This window comes from Triturus cristatus, chromosome 4_2, assembly GCF_964204655.1.
Source record: "Triturus cristatus chromosome 4_2, aTriCri1.1, whole genome shotgun sequence".
In the NCBI taxonomy this organism is placed as follows: domain Eukaryota; kingdom Metazoa; phylum Chordata; class Amphibia; order Caudata; family Salamandridae; genus Triturus; species Triturus cristatus.
This window is the reverse complement of record NC_140586.1, coordinates 68,146,104-68,167,312: the sequence shown is the minus strand read 5'-3', so window position 1 is coordinate 68,167,312 and position 21,209 is coordinate 68,146,104. Positions and strand designations below refer to the sequence as shown.

At 45.6% G+C, this 21,209-nt stretch overlaps 1 long non-coding RNA gene across 1 annotated transcript in view; it reads right to left on the bottom strand.

Moving 5' to 3' along the window:
• LOC146832996 (uncharacterized) overlaps positions 1–15,706 on the bottom strand; it is a 434,888-nt gene extending 419,182 nt beyond the window's left edge. The window contains exon 1 of the long non-coding RNA XR_014960190.1: positions 15,576–15,706. This is a non-coding gene — a long non-coding RNA (uncharacterized LOC146832996). The remainder of the gene's footprint in view (positions 1–15,575) is intronic.
• Positions 15,707–21,209: the final 5,503 nt, after the last annotated feature.

The following is a 21,209-nucleotide window of genomic DNA, read 5'->3' as shown; positions in this document are numbered from 1 at the left end:
CTGGTACTGGGTTTTTCTTTTGTGGCGTTGGCCATACTCCTTGTCAGTATCTGTCTCTCTTGGTCGGTCCAGGTGACATTTCTTCGTCTCCCTCGTTGGTTTGTGCGGCCTCTCCCTAAAAAAGACGGTTGTTGAACAAATTGGCCCATGTAGGGACCTAGTTGTGGAGGTGCTGTTTGGTATGGATTGATCCAGCCTTGATAATTTGGGGTGAAGGGGTGAAAGAGTGGGGGAGGTTGTTCTCCGTAGTTAGGGTTACGCCAAGTGTTGGGTCTTCGTCGTTGTTGTCTTCTGTTTTGCCCTCTGAATTTTCGTCTTGGCATGTTATCATCCCCACTCCAGTCTGAGTTGTTAGAGGAGTTACCGCTGGAGTCATTATCAGTTTGGTGTTCCGGTACTTCATAGTCGTCCTTGCTGTAGGGGTGCATTTTTTCCATGGAGAATTTTTTTAAATCTTTAGTTAGTTTCTGGATTTTGCTCTGTGTTAGGTATTCTCTCGTCTCATTCATATCATGGTTTATTTCTTCTAATTTTTTCTTGAAGACAGTGATGGATACCATATTCTTTAGTTTTGCTTCACTCAATTGGATCTTAATTGTTAGTGCCTCTGTTAGTCTGGTTGCAGTTTTTATTATTAAGACTAAGTAGTCTCTAGTACATTTCCAGGATATGGCTGACCAGTCTTTCCTAAATGCAAGGTCTTTTAGAAAGATCCTAGGTGCATTTTGGACCCACAGTCCTCTCGGTGCAGCGTTTCCACGTAAATATTCAGTCATAATAATGCCATGAATGGCTGTTCTGACTTGTTCCTTCTTGTCCTCGGATAGTTGTTCCCAGTCCTCATTCTGAGCCAGGGTTTGTGTGATTTCACCATCTTGCAGGAGGGATGGAAGGGAAAGAATTGCGTTTATCTCGTCAGTAGAGTAACTTAGTCCTAAGTTCTCTGCCATTTTGATGTACTTGGTCAAGTGTGGTCACTTTAGTGTACAATGTGATTTATTCGAATAATCCTCAGCGAAATTTTCGGGGCGTCTTCAAAAGGGATGTGATTCCCACAGCTGCACGCTGCTATATCAATGGATAATCAGTTGGGAGGGAATAAGAAGGATACGTGATCCAGTCACCTTCCTGTCGGTAGTTATATATCAAAAGAGAGTGGATCACTTGAACCTGTCATCCAGGGTTTGGTGGTTATTCGACCTTTCCTTAAAAAACCCTCATTCACGTTTTTAGGTGGATTATGTGGCGGTATATCTTGGTTCTCCGCCTTTGTAACGTGATTGCATCATCATCGGGTTTAGTGTTGTGCTACCTCCGCCTGGAGGAAAACCACTGGATAGTACAGTAGCGATCAGAAATCAAAAAAAGGGGGGACAAAGTGCTCATGTGTCGTGATACAGTGAAAGTTAAAAAATGGGGATATTTTCTCAAGCTACCTGGACTTTACACTTTATTATTGTCTGGTGCGTGGAAAAAGAATAAAATAGAGGAGATTGTGCAGCTGGGACAGGTAACGCGTCCGCTGTACAATCAGTCCAGTGAGTGGGTCGACATGTTTCAGCTCTTTACTTGCCCAGGAGGGTCAGGCGAGCTTTCATCAGGACCAGGGAGTGTTGTCTTAAAGGGGTTTATTGTCCACTTTAAGGGTGAGGAGTTCGTGTTATTTTTTCAATGATCTCCTAATGGAAGGTTTAGTACCTGTGGGGAGGAAGGAGGGCGAATAACAAATGGTAATGAGAATATCAAAAAAATTCTTATTTAAAAACAATGGGGGTTTTTTACCCAGAGTAAAAAACGAGAAACATGCAACATGGCAATTCTTTATGTACACTATAAGGTATGCAAGGTGAGTTCGAACGCGCCGCTGGTTACATAGCAAGTATAAATGGCAAATCTTTGTCATGATATCTGTACGTGTCGTCTAATAGGATACAATGTGTGGCAAATAACCAATTGTGTGGAGAGAGGATCTGGGTATACACATGTAAAATGCTCCAAGGCTGGATCAATCCATACCAAACAGCACCTCCACAACTAGGTCCCTACATGGGCCAATTTGTTCAACAACCGTCTTTTTTAGGGAGAGGCCGCACAAACCAACGAGGGAGACGAAGAAATGTCACCTGGACCGACCAAGAGAGACAGATACTGACAAGGAGTATGGCCAACGCCACAAAAGAAAAACCCAGTACCAGCACGACCCACTAATTTTCAATCTGTCGAAAATTACCCTTTCAAAAGATCAGGAAGACGTCCTTAACAAAGGACTGGGCTTTGTACCAACACCACCACTGGACCTTTTTAAAACACAAAGTGAAGTTGCCCAATTCTGCAGAACATTGAAACTAAAAGCATTTTTTCAAGGCACGGAGGTCAATCCCAACCTTGGAGACACCACCTTGAGACCAAAATCTACATTTTGCCCCCTGAACCATCAGGTACCAATAGAAATCCTGACCTTCGAACAGGCAGTAATGAAAGAGATAAATGAAATCGACAAGACGACTACTAAATCCTTCACAAACATTTCCAACAAAGAAAAGAAAGCATTGGAAGAACTAAAATCACAAGACGACATCATCATAAAGCCAGCCGATAAAGGCGGAGGCATAGTAATCATGGACAAGGACCACTACAACAACCAATGCCTAAGATTACTATCTGACGAAAAATTCTATAAAGTCATCAAAGAAGACCCAACCCCGAGGTTAAAAAGAACCATCAACCTAATGGTAGAGGAGGCTGAGACAAACAACTGGATCACTAAGAATGAGGCTTCATTCTTAAGAACAGATTCGCCACGCATACCATACTTCTATTCCTTACCTAAGGTACACAAAAACCAACACCCACCACCTGGGCGACCAATTGTTTCCGGAATAGGCTCTCTTCTAGAACCTCTCTCTCAATTTGCGGATCAATATCTAAGACCGATGGTACAACAGACTCCAACTTACTTAAAAGACACACGAGATCTGCTAAATCTCTTACAAGATCAACCGTTCCTAAGTGAAACCATGATCTTGGTCTCACTAGATGTGGAAAGCCTCTATACCAGTCTGCCGCAACAAGAAACCTTAAATACCCTGGAGGACTTACTCTTCTCAGAGGATTGGCAATACCACACCCCCAGACACTTCATTTTGGAATGCTGCAGAATGGCTCTAACAGAGAATTACTTTGAATATAACAGCACTCTCTACCAGCAATGCCATGGTACTTCCATGGGAAGCACATTTGCGCCGAGCGTGGCAGGTCTATATGTCAGTAATTTTGAAAAAATACACATCCAGAACGACAATAACCCATTCCACACCAGGATCACCTTCTGGAAGAGATATATTGACGATATCATCATGTTCTGGGAAGGAACAGAAGAAGACCTCAGAGACTTCCACAATTGGCTGAACACACGAGACGAATGTCTCAAATTCACCATAAATTCAAACAAAGATCATCTGGATTTTCTCGATCTATATATTTATGTAAGTGACAATACCATCAAGACTAAAACATTCTTCAAACCCACAACTAAGAACAGCCTTCTCTCTTTTAACAGTTTTCATCCCCGCCCACTCAGAGAAAATTTACCCTACAGTCAATTCCTGCGCCTTAAAAGGAACTGCAGTGAGCTGAGTGAATACAAACAACAAGCGGAGGACTTACGCATAAAACTACTCAAACGCGATTATCCCATGAAAATTGTGAACAAATGCCAGAAGAGAGCAAGAAATCAACACAGAGAGAGCTTGCTAGAAGTGATACCAAAAACATCATCACCTGACCAAGTGACATGTGTAACAACATACAACACAGCCAGTAATACCATCAAGAAAATAATCAATAAAAACTGGCGCATTCTAACGTCTGGCAATTTAAACTGGCCTAAACCACGCTTCGCGAACAGGAGAACTCGGAACTTCAAGGACATACTAGTACACACACGCCCTTCCGAAAAAAGGACACCCACAACCACAAGTACTCTATGGAACCTACCGCCAGTGGTAGGCCATTTCCCATGTGGACACTGCTCAGTATGTCACCTAACTGAAACAACGAAATCCATTGAACTGACACCGGACCTAATATGGAAGATGAAACAACACACTAACTGCAATACCACCCATGTAATCTACATGATTACCTGCCCTTGCAGTTTGAGATACATTGGCATGACGTGTCGCAAGGTAAAACAGCGAATCTGCGAACATAGAAGCAACGTCAGATGTAAACGCCACACTACCAAAATGAGCAGTCATTTTATTGACCACCCACATACGCTTGATGACCTCAAATGGGTTGTCATAGAATCTATGGTGGCTGGGTCCCAAAATGTCGAGAAACGTCTCTTTATACAAGAACAAAGATGGGTACACCGTCTAAAAACGAATGTAACAGGTTTAAACGATGATGTGCCCTGGCTGAGTGTGTCATGAACATGTCTAAGCACCCAAATGCCGCATTATGATGCTCCGCAGAAGGTTACCCAATCGATCTATCAGTGAAACCTCTCTGGCAGCTTAAATATTAACAATATCGAGCAAATACTTTTCCCAAATATGTCTAACGTAAACGTATCAAAGACTATTCAACACCATGACCGTAACTATTTGTCAAGCATGATTAGACCACAATGATCTCTCCATCTTAACTTTATTAACAAATTATGCTTGACACTAACCCTTCATTCAATCACGCTTTGCCTAAAATCTTTGCAATAACAGGTATAAGAGTAACATACACTTGCGACACATACTTCTACTGCTTTTAGTGTCCAATACAATTAATACAGCAAATTATAGTCGTACACACCACCGCCCTAATTGACAGTCTTTTTTCACTTTTGACTGCATAAAAATGACCGAGAACGGGCACTCTCCACCAAGCAGGAAGACAGCGTCAGCACAAGTCGTGCAGAGCGGGATTTCCGGTATGGAGCAGACTTCGGAAACGGAGACACGTAACGTTAAACTCTAAACCTCTTTATTTTTTAAACCTGACCTTGTTCCTCCCCCCCCTCTCCCCTGACCTCTTCTAATAGCCTCACTACGCTGCCACTCTTCCTAAGAAGCCCGAAATCCGAGCTTTGAAGGTACGAAGGCTACTCTAACAAAGCCTGTTTACTTAATTTACGTATGATGTGTGCCATTTCTCTCTGTGTGTTCTCATTTGAGCCTGTATGCCATGTAAGAGTGATTATCAGAAGCACTACGATGGCCGTTTTTTATCCACAGACCTGTGTGCTCTCATTTGAGCCTGTATGCCATGTAAGAGTGATTATCAGAAGCACTACGATGGCCGTTTTTCATCCACAGACCTAATGAATGCATGAATTAACAATGCCGCCATATCACAGAATAGCAGATTCTATCGAGCATTTTACATGTGTATACCCAGATCCTCTCTCCACACAATTGGTTATTTGCCACACATTGTATCCTATTAGACGACACGTACAGATATCATGACAAAGATTTGCCATTTATACTTGCTATGTAACCAGCGGCGCGTTCGAACTCACCTTGCATACCTTATAGTGTACATAAAGAATTGCCATGTTGCATGTTTCTCGTTTTTTACTCTGGGTAAAAAACCCCCATTGTTTTTAAATAAGAATTTTTTTGATATTCTCATTACCATTTGTTATTCGCCCTCCTTCCTCCCCACAGGTACTAAACCTTCCATTAGGAGATCATTGAAAAAATAACACGAACTCCTCACCCTTAAAGTGGACAATAAACCCCTTTAAGACAACACTCCCTGGTCCTGATGAAAGCTCGCCTGACCCTCCTGGGCAAGTAAAGAGCTGAAACATGTCGACCCACTCACTGGACTGATTGTACAGCGGACGCGTTACCTGTCCCAGCTGCACAATCTCCTCTATTTTATTCTTTTTCCACGCACCAGACAATAATAAAGTGTAAAGTCCAGGTAGCTTGAGAAAATATCCCCATTTTTTAACTTTCACTGTATCACGACACATGAGCACTTTGTCCCCCCTTTTTTTGATTTCTGATCGCTACTGTACTATCCAGTGGTTTTCCTCCAGGCGGAGGTAGCACAACACTAAACCCGATGATGATGCAATCACGTTACAAAGGCGGAGAACCAAGATATACCGCCACATAATCCACCTAAAAACGTGAATGAGGGTTTTTTAAGGAAAGGTCGAATAACCACCAAACCCTGGATGACAGGTTCAAGTGATCCACTCTCTTTTGATATATAACTACCGACAGGAAGGTGACTGGATCACGTATCCTTCTTATTCCCTCCCAACTGATTATCCATTTATCTTCAAACAGGGACATTGGATAAGGTAGATGACATTGCAGGAATTACAATTTGTGAAAGCTTGACAATGCACTGTAATATTATCAAATGTGAAACTCTTCCCCTCAATGGTGAACACACAAACATTACATGAACCACATTTTGAGTGACCAATAATGGGGGACAGACCCCAGCTCGAAAGTAGAGTGGTGTTGGGAGCGACAGGTAGTGCAGCCCTCACCAGGTGGTCCTTTAAGTTTTTGCTTTTTTTGAAAGCAAATACTGGTTTTTCGATGGTGAGATTCCCTGCATTTAGAATAGGCCAATTATGCAGTATCGCTTTTCTCAATTTGTTAGATACTGGAGAAAAAGTAGTCACACACGCAATTCTCTGCAGGTCTTTTTTGGGTTTAGGGGTCAGCAGCACTTCACGCGGACAGTACCACGCTCTCTTGGAAGCATTTTTTACGATTCTTTTTGGGTAGCCTCTGTCTTTGAGTTTGGAGGCCAGAACAGCTGATTCTCTGAAATAATCAGCCCTACAGGAGCAATTTCTCCTAATTCTCAAAAATTGAGAATACGGCAATGAGTCTCTTAGGGCCCTAGGGTGATTGCTGGTGTAGTTCAGGAGGGTGTTGCGTTCTGTGGGTTTACGAAAGAGGCGTGTAAGTAGTTCACCATTATCATGAAAAATGGTAAGATCTAAAAACGCTATGGAGTCTGTATCAGTGGTGCTGGTAAAGGATAAACCTGAGCAGTTGTTATTCAGCCAGTGTAAAAATTGACGTAGAACATCGACGTTTTGTCTCCAGATGATGAAGATGTCGTCGATGTATCTACGCCAAAACACGATGCAAGGGGAGAACGGATTGGAAGCTGTTAGAATCACATTGGTTTCAAGTTGGTCCATAAATAGCACTGCCAAATTAGGGGCAAAAATTGCGCCCATCGATGTGCCTTTTATTTGCTGATAGAAGGTGTTATTGAAGCTGAAGAAATTGCGGTTTAGGCAGAGTTCCAGAAGCTGTAGTATAAAAATACTGGGGACAGCATGTGGACGTGGGCGGGAATCCAATACTCGTTGGATTACCAAAAGGGCAGCAGTCTGAGGAATGTTAGTGTACAACGACTCGACGTCCATGGTACACAAGGTTTCAGTCAGGGGATCAAATGGATGATGCTCAATCATGTTGATCATTGCCATTGAGTCTCGGACGAAACACTGAGTAGTGGGGATAAAGTCTTTAATGAAAAAATCTACATAAGACCCAAGTGGTTCTAAGATTGAGCCGCAAGCAGAAACAATGGGGCGGCCTGGGGGGTTTGAAATATTTTTGTGGACTTTAGGGAGTGTGTATATCACAGGGGTGCGTGCTGATTTCACGTTTAGAAAATTAAATTCCTTTTTCGAGAGAAAACCAGAGTGGAGGCCCTCTGTGGTGGTCTTGAGGATTAGTCCCTGAATCTCTTTAGTGGGATTCGATGCTAGCTTCATGTAGTGTTCTGTGTTGTCAAGTTGGCGTTGGATTTCAGATACGTACGCTGTTTTTTCTTGGAGCACTATACCCCCACCTTTGTCTGCACTTTTGATTATCAAGGAGTCGTTATTCTTTAGCTGAGTAATAGCTTGTTTCTCTTTGAGTGTAATGTTAAAGGGAATAAACCTTTTAGTATTATTCTGTAGGATAGAGAGGTCTTTCAATAACATTTTCTCGAAGGTAATTACCTCTGGGGGTACCATGCCGGCTGATGGTGAGAAGGTGGATGGGGGCCGGAAGGGAGTGTTGGCCGTTTGATCCGGTATTGGGTGCATTTGGAAAAATGCTTGTAGACGAATACGGCGAAAAAATCTGAGAATCTCAGTTTGTAAGTCCATGAAATTGGGTGGAATTGTTGGAACAAAGGATAATCCTTTTTTGAGGAGAGAGAGTTCGTCGGGGGAAAGGGAATGGGAGGAGAGGTTAAAGATGGGAATCACGTCAGTATGTTGGTTGACTGGAGTGTCTGTCATTACCATTGGTAAAAATTGTTGCGTGTCCGTCTCTCTCCCGGTGGGTTGTACCACCGCTGAGTTTTCTTCACTCTGCCTCGTTGGGGTGGGTCTTGTTGGCCCCTGGCTAAAAAAGTGTTTTGATTTAGGCCTCCTCGTCTAGTGGTACTGGTACCCTCACCTGGGTCAGAATTGTCGGATGACTCAGCTGACGTATCTGAAAAGCCTACCAGGTTGCGGCGTCTGTTATAACGGCCCCACGGACGGTTGTTTTGATTAGTAGAGTAGGACCTATTAGTGTAAAAGTCTTTTTGTAAGTAAGGGTAGGTGGTCTCAATGTTGTACGTTTTTATGTCTTTCTTTATTTTGTTGGCTTTCTTGTTCTGTTCGATTCTATGGAAGTCTGCAACAGTCTTCTCAATCTGTTCCAACAATTTCTTGGCATCAGAGGTTGCGTTAGAATCTTGAATTTGTTTGAGTATATCTGAGATCTCGGTCTCTAGCTCTTTCAGTGTTTCTGTGGCGATATCTATTCCAAGTACTAGCCAATGGCGAGAACAAGTGGTTCCGATATAGCTAAAGTTGGAGATATATTTTGGATTGTCTGTAAAGATCCCAGGGATATTTCGTACTTGCAGACCTAAGGGAATGACTTCTGCTTTAAGGTAATCTGTGAGCATGAGAATCATTAATTGTAAGCGGACCTGCTTTTTTCTAAGTTTCTCCAATTGATCTGGGACTGAGGAATTAGAGGGGGTGGGTATTTGGGGGGTATCTGAAAGTAACGATGGACCTGAGCAAAGTTGTTTAATGTAATCATCTGTATACAATGGTGCAAAGGCTGACATGCTGTGGTGTAAGAAAGGGGAGTCAAAAAATTAGGAAAGTAAAGTGGGAAGACACTCAAAAAACTAGGATGGCCGAACCAAAAGATTGGTAGGGAGGGGATTGAACCCTTGCAATCAAGCGATTGCGCTAAGTAAAGAGGAAAAAACAAGGGGACCCGTTCTGGTAGCCTAGGGACCTCGGGTAATAACTTATTTTAAATAACAAAGGTCCTTGGCATAGGAGGAAATAGTGTAAATATTTCAACATAGACTACAGTGAGCGCTATGGATGGTTGTCCAATGTCCAGCCGGACAGAGGAATATTTATTTAATCGAGGTAAACAATGATGGACGGAATACAGAGCACAACAGGGGTAGCAAACGGCACAGTCCTGTACCGAGCGTAAAGGTAAAAGACTAGAGAGTATAGACACAAGAAAAACAGGCAAGGAGAGTGGTTGGAACAAGAGCAAGAGGAGGCTTACAATTACATGGCAATACTACGTAAGCTCATACCAACAAACAACATACTAGTTTTTACACAGTGGTTAACTTGTGCTGTTTGATACAAAGGTCGACGTTTCGATCCCTAGCTCTCAATATTACGGGATCATCATCAGGACTATAGTATGTACTGTTGCCTGATAGGAAGTGTCAAGGAGCCTGTAAGGTTATAAGACAGGAAACAAAGAAACAACAAGGAAATAATAAATCAAAAAATGATCCACCTTACTTAAAGCATCTCTATTAAAAGCACCGTTTGTATGATGTGGAACAATTCGCCATGTGAATCTAGAACGTAAGGTTGAGCATGCGGCGAGGAGTGCCAATGTTGCTGTGTGCAGTAACGCACATTTGTGAAAACAATACCGAGCAGGCCATAGACAGTGAGGGGGCAACAAAAGATCGTGGATTGTGCCCATTGTCGTCAGTGAAACAGGTGGTAGGAAGGCGTGAGCGGGTGAAGAACAATAGTGTGCCAGAATAATCATGTGTGGCATAATGAGTTGGTCCGAGGGTAGCAACACGCGAGGTGGGATGACAGGGGGTGAGGCGGTAAGACCGAGAAGGAGTACGATTCCAAACAGTGCTTAAGGAAGGAGAACAGTGTGAACGTCAATGAACAAGGCGCAGTGATGAGATTATGACGGGGTGCGCTGACCTGACAAGCAACTCGATGGGTGCCTGGAGCTCGTGGAAGGTACGTGAAGGTCACGCAGGGGGATCTGAATGAAGGGAAAAAGGGGGGGAAAAAGGGATGAAGTGAGTCTGGTAGATGAAGTGATTCAATTGGGGATCGAACCGGGACAAGTATTTACCTTAGGCGTGGTCCGAAAGGAGTCGGACTAGGAGCTGAGGATGATGAACTCGTTACGGAGGTTTCAACGGGCAATGTGCAGTACTGGTGCTAAGGGAGGCAAGAGAATTATTGACGGGAACCTGAAAGAAGTGACAGAACCAGGTGACGGGGCCGTCATGGGGATCGGGCTTACCTTGAGGGTGCGTAAGAGGCCGGAACAGGATGTTCGCGGGTCCTGGGATCGTGAATACGAGCAGTCCAGAGGGCTGTCAAAGGGCGCGGGACCGGAGCTGAAAGGACCGTGAAAAATGATTAGATTATTCAAAATGGGGCCGTGCCCAGAGGGCGCTCTCGTGGAAGACTAGTGGAGCTAGGCTTACCTCTCGAGGAGTCGCTGGGGACCGGAGGGAGCAAGAATCTGCTGTTTCCGTAGGGCGTAATAGCAAAGAGCTACGGGACGGTGGCTGCATTAAGAAGGGCCGAGTGGGTGAGTGAAATGGAAGAAGGAGTGAAGTGGGTGAAATGGAGGAAGGACTAAGGTCGGGAACGCAACAGTACCCGCAGTGGCCATGATGGAATGGGAAAGGACGATGGCAGACATCTTGTAACGGGGAGCACTAAGTGGTGAAGGGCTTTGTGAGCATGCTCTGTGAAATAACGAATTGTCAGCTACATATAACCACATTAGAGAATTGCAAGACAGGCCATGGGAAGAGGAACATAGAGTTGGTGATCACAGTAGATCTAGAAGTGGGTATTACACATGTCATCAATGAGATGCAAGGAAAACGAGGGGAGAAAAGGGGGGAAAAAATGACACCAGAGCCTGGTGTTCACATAATTACATTTTGGGTTAAAGCATGGAGTTCCAACATTGATAGTAAAGCTATCTATGAGTGACTGTTAGTATGGAACACAGGTAATTATAGATTAAACTTAGTTACAGTAACGATGTCCAATCTTCTGTTCTATTGAGTCCGGTGTTGATGGAATCAAAACGAATGATTGTCTTTAGTTCCTCTCTGTTTAAAAGTTGAACCATATTGCCACCACGTTGGGGCAACTTCAGTGATTTGAGGACAGTCCATCGCAAGTCATCCTCGCTATGATTCGCTTGATTGAAATGTTCAACCAGGGGGGCGTTCTGTGTCTTGCATCGGATACGGCTTCTGTGCTGACATATTCTGGTCTTGACTCTTTGTGTAGTCTGTCCAATGTATATCTTCAAACAGGGACATTGGATAAGGTAGATGACATTGCAGGAATTACAATTTGTGAAAGCTTGACAATGCACTGTAATATTATCAAATGTGAAACTCTTCCCCTCAATGGTGAACACACAAACATTACATGAACCACATTTTGAGTGACCAATAATGGGGGACAGACCCCAGCTCGAAAGTAGAGTGGTGTTGGGAGCGACAGGTAGTGCAGCCCTCACCAGGTGGTCCTTTAAGTTTTTGCTTTTTTTGAAAGCAAATACTGGTTTTTCGATGGTGAGATTCCCTGCATTTAGAATAGGCCAATTATGCAGTATCGCTTTTCTCAATTTGTTAGATACTGGAGAAAAAGTAGTCACACACGCAATTCTCTGCAGGTCTTTTTTGGGTTTAGGGGTCAGCAGCACTTCACGCGGACAGTACCACGCTCTCTTGGAAGAATTTTTTACGATTCTTTTTGGGTAGCCTCTGTCTTTGAGTTTGGAGGCCAGAACAGCTGATTCTCTGAAATAATCAGCCCTACAGGAGCAATTTCTCCTAATTCTCAAAAATTGAGAATACGGCAATGAGTCTCTTAGGGCCCTAGGGTGATTGCTGGTGTAGTTCAGGAGGGTGTTGCGTTGCGGTGGTGCACATGCATAGGGAAGATCTATTGGCTTTGCCAATTCTTGCTGTAATTAGTGAGTTTCAGTTAAAATTATAAGATTGTGTACATGGCCTGGAGATGGAGACACCAAAGGTACTTGAGCAACTGAAGCCCACAGCCTGCGCTCTGCTACATATTGGGTTTTGTTTACATTATAAGATTGTATGCATGGCCTGGGGGCAGAAACACTAGAGGTACTCGAGTACCTGGAGTCCACAGTCCGCCCAAGCCCTGCCCTTGCAGCTACCGGTGACCCCCTTGCGGTAACAGCCGCAGCCGTGAAGGCAAGAGCGGTGGGGCCGGGTGGAGGGGGGGATTCAACAGATGACCACAAGGGTAAATTAAATACCCACCGCTCGTACCTGCACGGGCCGCGACCAGGCTAACTCACAGCAGGAATATACAGTCGGGCAGGACGCACTTCATCAAGTTGCACTTATACCAATGACAAAACAAAGCGTCTAGTGTTCTAGTCTGAGCTAGTATTTCCACGGCCTTTCTGCGGTAAAACTCTCCGCTGTAGAAATCCTGCAGCAAAGTTTTGCTTGGGCTCCCGCCAGGCTGAACTTTTAATTTCCAGTCTGCCACTACCACAAGTGCGTTTTCACTCCGAAAATATACCACGCAGCCTAATATTCTATGAAGTTATTATGGTCAATGTCCTGGACAGAAGATTCTGTGTGTGGAGGGGGGTGGGGGGCTTGTTCTGGCTCTAGATTCTTCTCTCAGCCAGCACTCCCAACACCCCTTTATTTTTTGCAGAAGTGAAATCCCAAGAGATTTTTGTTAAAATAAAATATGCCAAATTCATGACCAAGTCAGTATTTCCATGGTGACGGAGAATCAACATGTGAAGTAATTTGCCTCAAATAGAACGCTCAGTTACCAAATTCTGCTGCGCCAGAGAAGGGCAGGGGTGTGATGTCGCGAGCGGGATTTGCACGGTATGGAACCAGCAAGAGAGTATGGATGACTGATTCAGGAGTGAGGGGAACTCAGTGATCATTCTGCAGTGCTTAATTTGTAAAATATGAAGTGCAGGTGTTCAAATGTTTGTCGGAGGCCACACCTACTTTTCTCTGCCCCCACCCACTTCATCCACTGGCTCCACCCACTTACTATATTAGCTCCACCCACATCGTCAACTGGCACTGCTAAACATCAGATGTAATAAAAGATGTGTCAGGGCACTAGTTTGCTCATACACACATTGCATAGATACAATCCTATGTGTGTAAATCAGTATATAGGGAATGTTCCATCAGACAGGACTAGAAGGCATAGGAATCACATGTCATCCATGATTGCATTGTAGGCAATATAGTTTAAGAGTTCCAAGTCTGGAAAAGCGCAAATTCAGAATTTAAAACATAACAGCATTGTTAGGGGTTCTCTCCAATAAGAATTGATTTCTACCCAAATGAACCCTTTTTGCAAGATTAGTTTAATGAAAGATTGGGCAAAAAATATATATAGCTCTAATATATAACTTGCAGTTTGCATGCAGCTCTTTGATGACAGAATAGTTAATAGCTTGCTGTTCTATGTTAGGATTTTAACTTACAAACTGCAAGTAACAAAAAGATCTCTCTGACAGAAGCAGTAAGACACTGACCTACTTTACATGATTACATGCACTTTTTGATCGGCATGGTAAACGTTCTATGCAGCAGGTATATTAACCATCTGTACTACCTTACAACAAGCAGTCACAACTTCCCCTAGACAAAACCCCTGTGACTGTCTCCCTCCAGGAAGATGATTAATCACCAGTTATCTTGACATTTTAATTTATGCCTGAATATTACTGGAGGCCAGGAAGGAACTTGGCAGCAGGTGCTTTTAAAACAAGAATATACTGTCTGTGCTGGGGGTTAACCCTCTGCTTACCTTTGGGACTTGGCCCACCTGGCCCAGTCACAAGTCCAAGCCCCACCAAGGTTGCAGAGTTAGAATGCACGCAGTATAATTGTGACTCACTGGACCCTGCTCATGCTCAGCCTGCTGACACCTTCACTGTCCTCTCAGTCTATGTGTTTTGATTGATGAGGATTCCGAGGATGGAGGATAGGCACGCATGACTGTGCGCACCCAAACAAAAAGCAGTGTGTATTGGTTGGTTTGGCAAGCAACAGGCAGCAAGCAATTGGCAAGGCCAGGACCACGCCACCACCACCACCACGCCACCGCCACCCACGGGCGGCATGATCATGGTGGCACTGGCATCACATGGCGGCTATGGCCGCTACCTCACTTTACAGTAACAGTGCAGTCACAGTGTGTGTGTGTCATGTGTCAATTAAAACTTAAGTTACCGGTCGGTTCGGGCCGGGCGCCCCGGCCGGGACAGGGACACACACACACACACTGACTGCAGTAGTGCACTGCACAGCCTGCAGGATGCCTCTGCAGCCTTACTTAGGCTAACTGATTAGGCCTGCTGCTGCCACACTTTACACAGGTTCTGCCTCACCTGGTGGCTGGTGTGGTTACTGGCGGGCAGCACTGGCCAGAGTCAGACTGGCCAGTACTAGTAGTAGTAGTACTCACTCACTGCTGGCGGCTACACTAGCCTATGCCGGGCTACTCCTCAGGCTCAACGTCAACAAGTCGCCAATGCAGCACGTCGCGACTTGCACCACAACAACGTCGCCCTGCCTGGCCGTTTGTGCTTCTTGCTGCTGGCTTACTTTTCACACTTAGACTTACTTTCACTTAGCGATGCTGCTGAATGGTTCTTTGAATCTTGAACCGAATGGCCATGTTCATGACTAGGTGGGGAGAGGTGAGAGGCCGTGCGGCCGGGTATGCTGGGGTGTGCGGTGTGCACTGTGCGGTGTGTCAAAGCAGCGAATGTGCACGTATTGCAATCGTTAAAAAAAAAAACAACTGTGGACGCTGCTTGGCGCGCACAGCCCCAACCCCCCCCCCCCCACACAGATTTGTAAAAGCAAAACTGAATCCAGCCGCAATATCGATCAAACTAAGAACCCACGGCCACCGGGCCACGCCATCATCAATAATCAACATATAATAAATTAAACAGTCTGACTCTCTTGGCTCACAGGCATGGGCCGCAACACACTGTCTTCTTGACTGTGGGAGTGGGCAGTGACCCCGGACCAGTAAGTTCAGTGAGAGTGGGACTGTGGGAGTCTGGGGGAACTCACTCAGGACTGTCGACTGTGACTGGCAGCTTCATTAACTGATTAGGCCCGGCCTCGCCCTCACCTGGTGCTGCTTAGTCTGCGCTGCGCACCTTTATTTAACTGATGAATGATGATGATAGGCCTAGGCTACCGGGCCATGCCTCCCTCACCTGGTGCTGCTGTGCTGTTGTAAGTTGTACTTTCTACTCCTCAACTTGGCCAAGATGGCCAACCAACGTCGTCCAGATCGCGCTCGCCTCTCACTAGTCAGTCAGATACTTTGAACGGCGGCAGCAGCCGGTTGAACCCAGTTGGTGAGGTGCGGCCGTGCGGGTATGCTGGGTCGTGGTGGCAAAAAGCAGCGAATTCGCGCGCATTGATTGATTGCAATCTAAAAAATATCTGCGCGCACTGCTTGCTGCCGCGCACAGCCCCAACCCCCGCAGAAGACCAAAGCCCTGCCCACCTCAGTGCCCCACCCACTGGGCCGGCAACACTGAGCCGCTTCATTCGCGATCATAACGAAATGAGAAGAACTAGTGTGTGACTCGTGTGGTGTGACTGAGTAGTGAAGAAACTGAGTCAACAAGTACGTCTTCAACATCACAAGTTACAACAGCCAACCCGGTACATAACGTAACACTCTAACAGCAGCACTTACGCGGTAGAGCAGAGCAGCAGTGTGCAGCAGTGGCACTGAGCCACTAATTACTATAAAATCAATTACGTGCACTAAACGTGTGTAGACCCGGCCCTGATAATTAAGTGCCGGTGCTAAGCACCGGCAAGCACCGGCACAAATTAAGCACTGCCTTTCTGACCAGTGGTGGGCAGCACAACCTGGGCAGGGGGAACAGCCCTGAACCATAGACCAGAGGGGGGCAGCAGGGGGAGAGGAGCCATACTGTGTGTCTAGAAGGGATGTACTGATGGGTCATGGGAGTGGCTCTGCTGGCACAAGTGGGGAGGATGAAAAGCCTGACCCTAGTGGGAGGGTGAAAAGGCTAGACCAGTAGAAATGGTAAGCAGGCAGCCATGCTGCAAGGTTATTTTATTTTACGTTTTCTATAGTAGAGAGATTTACAGCAAAGATGATGAGATTTTATACAAACTCATCACTAGAATGGATACATAAAGACAGGGGCAAACTGTAAAAGATATTTGAATCAAGATTACGTACATTACGTCCCAAAAACCTTGTAGGGAGTGCTGACAAAAATACTACACTATGTATACACACAGAAATAGATATGATATGAAAATGTCCACTTTTTGTAGCCTTTGAATGAACCTTAAGACTGTTTTTAAAGAGATTTCAATGTGATTTGCACACCCATCACACTAAGAAGAGCAATGTGCTCTGCTCACCAAGATGTATGTATGTATGTATTTATACGCAGGGCGAACCTTGCTCTGGCTCAGCAACAGGCATACTCCTTCTCCTTTCACACTCACACAGTCCACCTTGGAAATGTAACACTGAGCAAGCCCTCTACTAACCACATGCAAGAAACATCAGAAAAACAACAAACACTATCAAAAGAAGTCTTCCTTTAGTTCGACTGAAGGATCTTCCAGGTAGCACAGTGTGAGAAGTTGGCCTGGCATATGCTGGTCACTAGTTATAGTGGCCACCTTGCACCAGTCCAATTCGACTCTTATGGTAGATAGGTTTAAGACAACCTTTTAAAGAAAGCTATCCTAGTGGTAGCTGTGGAGAGCAGCCTTCAGGCTAAGTCTCAGAGGAATGTAAAGCAGCTTGTTTTACCTTATAATCTCTTGAATTACCAAATGAAAGAACACCACACAGGTATATATATCAAATATATATGTATTTATTTCTAGACACACTCTATTAATCTCTTTATAAGATTAGAAGTCAGGAACACATTCAAATATCAACGTTTCACAATAAGTTAAGCACAAATATGGCTGGGGCCCTAGGGGCGTACCAGACCATATACTAAAAAAGAGGTTTAGGAAAGTCGACTTGCAAGGGGACAAGGCCTAGGGCCTGTAGAATTACTGGGGCTTCACTAATGCAGCAGAAGCAGGTAAGTAAAAGACCCACAGGAGACGTGTGCAGTGTGAGAACACAGCCACGGGTTCCCTATTGATTTCAATGGAGCAAGTCGCGGTTGGATTTTTAAAGTTTTAGGGTACTTCGAGGAAGTCTACAAGCAAGCCACTTACAAGGTAAGTAATTCAAGGGCCAACACACACTAGGGCACTGGAGTGCACAAGTTACCTCACCCAGGGAAGCCGGGTGCATAGGTGTCTTTTGGTGTCGGGTCGCGTCGCTGTTTTCTATGGAAGCCAAAGAAGATTTGCTGCTTGCGAAGACTGAAGAAGTGTCCGGTGGAAGTGTCCGGTGGAATCCAAGGCTGGATTCAGGATGAAGATGACCTGAAAGCAGAAGGGACAGTGTTCACAGCCACTTGCCAGTGACCCGGGACCAGGAAGATGGATGCCCACGGATGTTGGGTGATTTCAGGCGATCAAGGGTGTTTTGACTCTTCGCTCACGAGGACCAGGAGGCATCGACGATGACCAGCAGCTGGATTTGGAGTGTCCCATGACGTCTGCAGCTTACTGAGGTGTTGGCAACCGGATTGAAGCCAACAAGCTTTGGCAACAGCAAGTCTCGTGGAAAGTGAATAAAGTCAGCGGTGCAGACCAGCAAGGTCTGAGGGACTCACCCAGCGAGGGTAAGTGAGGGCAGCCCTAAAGCAACCAGGGGAGCCCTTTGGTTTGATCAGAAAGTCTTCAGGGGACCCACAAGCCAACGGGCAAGGGATCGCAAAGACGCCTCATGAGGAAATGCTTCACAGGAGCCCACAGTCCCTCGGGATAGGGTAGGCCTCTGATTTTCGCTGCAAGACCTGCTGGAGGCTAGGGCCACAAATGGCCCAAAGCACAAGTTCGTAGAACGTCATGAAGGTGTTGCTCTCGACAATAGTGCACTGTACCCAGGTATTGCAGTTCCTCATCACTCGTGGGGTCCATTCGCCTAAGCTCTGCTGGGGACTCACAATGGCCATCGAGAAGTCAGGAAATCCACTTCCGGGGCTGCAGGGACTTTGGACTCTGGCGGGAGCTGGAAAGTTTGCAACCGTCGATTACAGTTTTTGGTGCCTGCTAAGCAGGGGAGTCACTCCTTGACTCCAAGGGAGATTCTTCCGTCTTCCAAAGGTAGTGGAATGTCGAAGGGCCAGGATTCTTCTTGTAAAGTGTCGTCCAGAGATATCTAGTTTGCAATGGCAAGGGTTCCCTATCTCATACTTAAAGAAAGGGAGGGACTAGCTTTATGACCACTCCTCTGGGAGAGTCAGGGTAGGGGGTGGTTACACCCACTTCCCTTTGTCCAGTTTCACGCCAGAGCAGGGACAGTAAGCCCCTGAACCCGTTTGAGCTGGCATATGCACAGAGGAGCCTACTGCTCCCCCAGTGCAGGACTTCAAAGCACTCTAGGAGTGCACCCACCCAGCTCCAATACACTAAATCCTGTCTGGAAGGTAGTGACACCTCCATGTGACAGGATGCCTATTGTTGGGTCTCCTCCACTGCGAGTTTCAGTCAGCATCAGGAGGGCAGCCCAGTGTCTGTGCTGGTGGCATCCATTTTGTGATGCCAGGGCTCTTTCAGATTTCTACCGTGTTACCACAGTAGGTACATGTCGTCCTCTCTAGAAGGGTGGGATCATACTCCCACATCATGGACTCATGTGGGGGTATGATTCCAAGTTGTTTGACACCAAACACGACATGTTTTGATGCAGCCATTCCAAAGTTAGCATTTATAATGCACTTAAGAGTATATGGTTTAACCGCATCCACAAACAGCCACAGAGAATAGACTCTGCCAGCTGCAGAGGGGCCCTGCACATGCAGAGGCACCCCCTCACATTGTAAACCAAGCACTGTGCTCTCAGGATTGATAGGGCCTGCCTTAGGGGTGACTGATAGGTTTATATGTGTGTGTACGGTGAGATATAGGAACCTATACCTCAGTGAGGAGTGCTAACACTACCTCACCCAGGCTGCAGGTAGCAGGCCTGTGGTGTCAGATTTAATCTGATTCCCAGGGGTGGCATAATACATGCTTCAGCCCCTGGTAGGCCTGTGAAGTACCTATGCCCTTGGTACCTAGGGTACCATATACTAGGGGCTCATAAGGTACCACAGTATCCAATCACTAGTGCATCTAATATGCACTCCAAGTTGTTTAGAGAACACAGAGAGGCTGGGGCCCTGATTAGCAGGAACCCAGCCAGACTATAGCCAGAAACCAGTGTTAACATCAGAAAAAAAATGGGGGCAACATAAGTGCAGATCCTACTCTCCTACACAACCCCCCCCCCCCCCAAACACAGGGACACTAAACTAACCTTGACCAGTTGAGTCTTCGTGTTCTAAGTGGAAATACCTTGAGAGTCCATCTGCATTGGCATGTTGGGTCCCAGGTCTATGTTCCACTGTATAGTCCATCCCCTGTAGGGAAATGGACCACCTTAGCAATTTAGGGTTTTCACCTTTCATCTGTTTGAGCCATAGGAGGGGCTTGTGGTCAGTCTGAACTATGAAGTGAGTACAAAACAAGTATGGCCTCAGCTTCTTCAGGGCCCACACCACAGCAATGGCCTCCCTCTCTATAGCTGACCAACGTTTCTCTCTAGGGGTCAGCCTTCGGCTTATAAAAGCTACTGGCTGGTCTTGACCTTCATCATTCAGTTGAGGTAGTACAGTTCCCACACGCAGCTCAGAAGCATCTGTTTGGACAATGAACTTTTTTGTGTAGTCCGGACTCTGTAAGATGGGAGCAGTGCACATGGCCTGCTTCAGGTCATCAAATGCATTTTTGACAGCTAGATGTCCACTGAACCTTTTTTGGCATTTTCTTAGAGGTAAGATCATTTAAGGGGGTCACGATAGATCCATATCCCTTAACAAACCTCCTATAGTACCCAGTCAGGCCTAAAAAGGCTCTAACCTGTGTCTGGGTTGTTGGAGCTACCCATTCCATTATGGTTTGGATTTTGCTCTGCAATGGTTGAACCTGGCCTCCACCTACAAGGTGGCCCAGGTACAAAACCTGACTCTGCCCTATCTGGCACTCAGTGGCCTTGATAGTGAGGCCTGCTTTTTGCAGGGACTCCAAAACATTTCTGAGGTGGACCAGGTGATCGTGCTGGTGGAACTAAAGACAGCAATATCATCTAGATAAGCTGAGCAATAAGTTTCCATACCAGTCAGAACTTTATTCACCAACCTCTGAAAAGTGGCAGGTGCATTTTTCAAACCAAAGGGCATCACCACAAAGTGATAGTGCCCACCAGGGGTTGAAAATGCAGTTTTGGCCTTAGCATCATCAGCTAACTTGATTTGCCAGTAGCCAGCTGTTAGGTCAAATGTACTCAGATTTTTGGCTGAGGCCAAAGTATCAATGAGCTCATCTGCGCTGGGAATTGGATAGGCATCAGTCCTGGTGACTGCATTGAGGCCTCTGTAGTCAACACAAAACCTCATTTCTTTCTTACTACCCTGGGTATGAGGTTTAGGCACAAGGACTACTGGACTAGACCAAGGGCTATCTGAAGGCTCAATCACACCTAATTCCAACATTTTCTGGACTTCAGTCCTGATACAGTCCCTGACATGGTCAGGTTGCCTGTAGATTTTACTCTTGACGGGCAGACTGTCTCCAGTGTCCACCTCATGGGTGCACCAGGAAGTCTGACTAAACATATGTCTGAACTGTTGCAGAACTTGTCTGCATTCAGTTTGCTGATGATCAGTGAGGCTGCT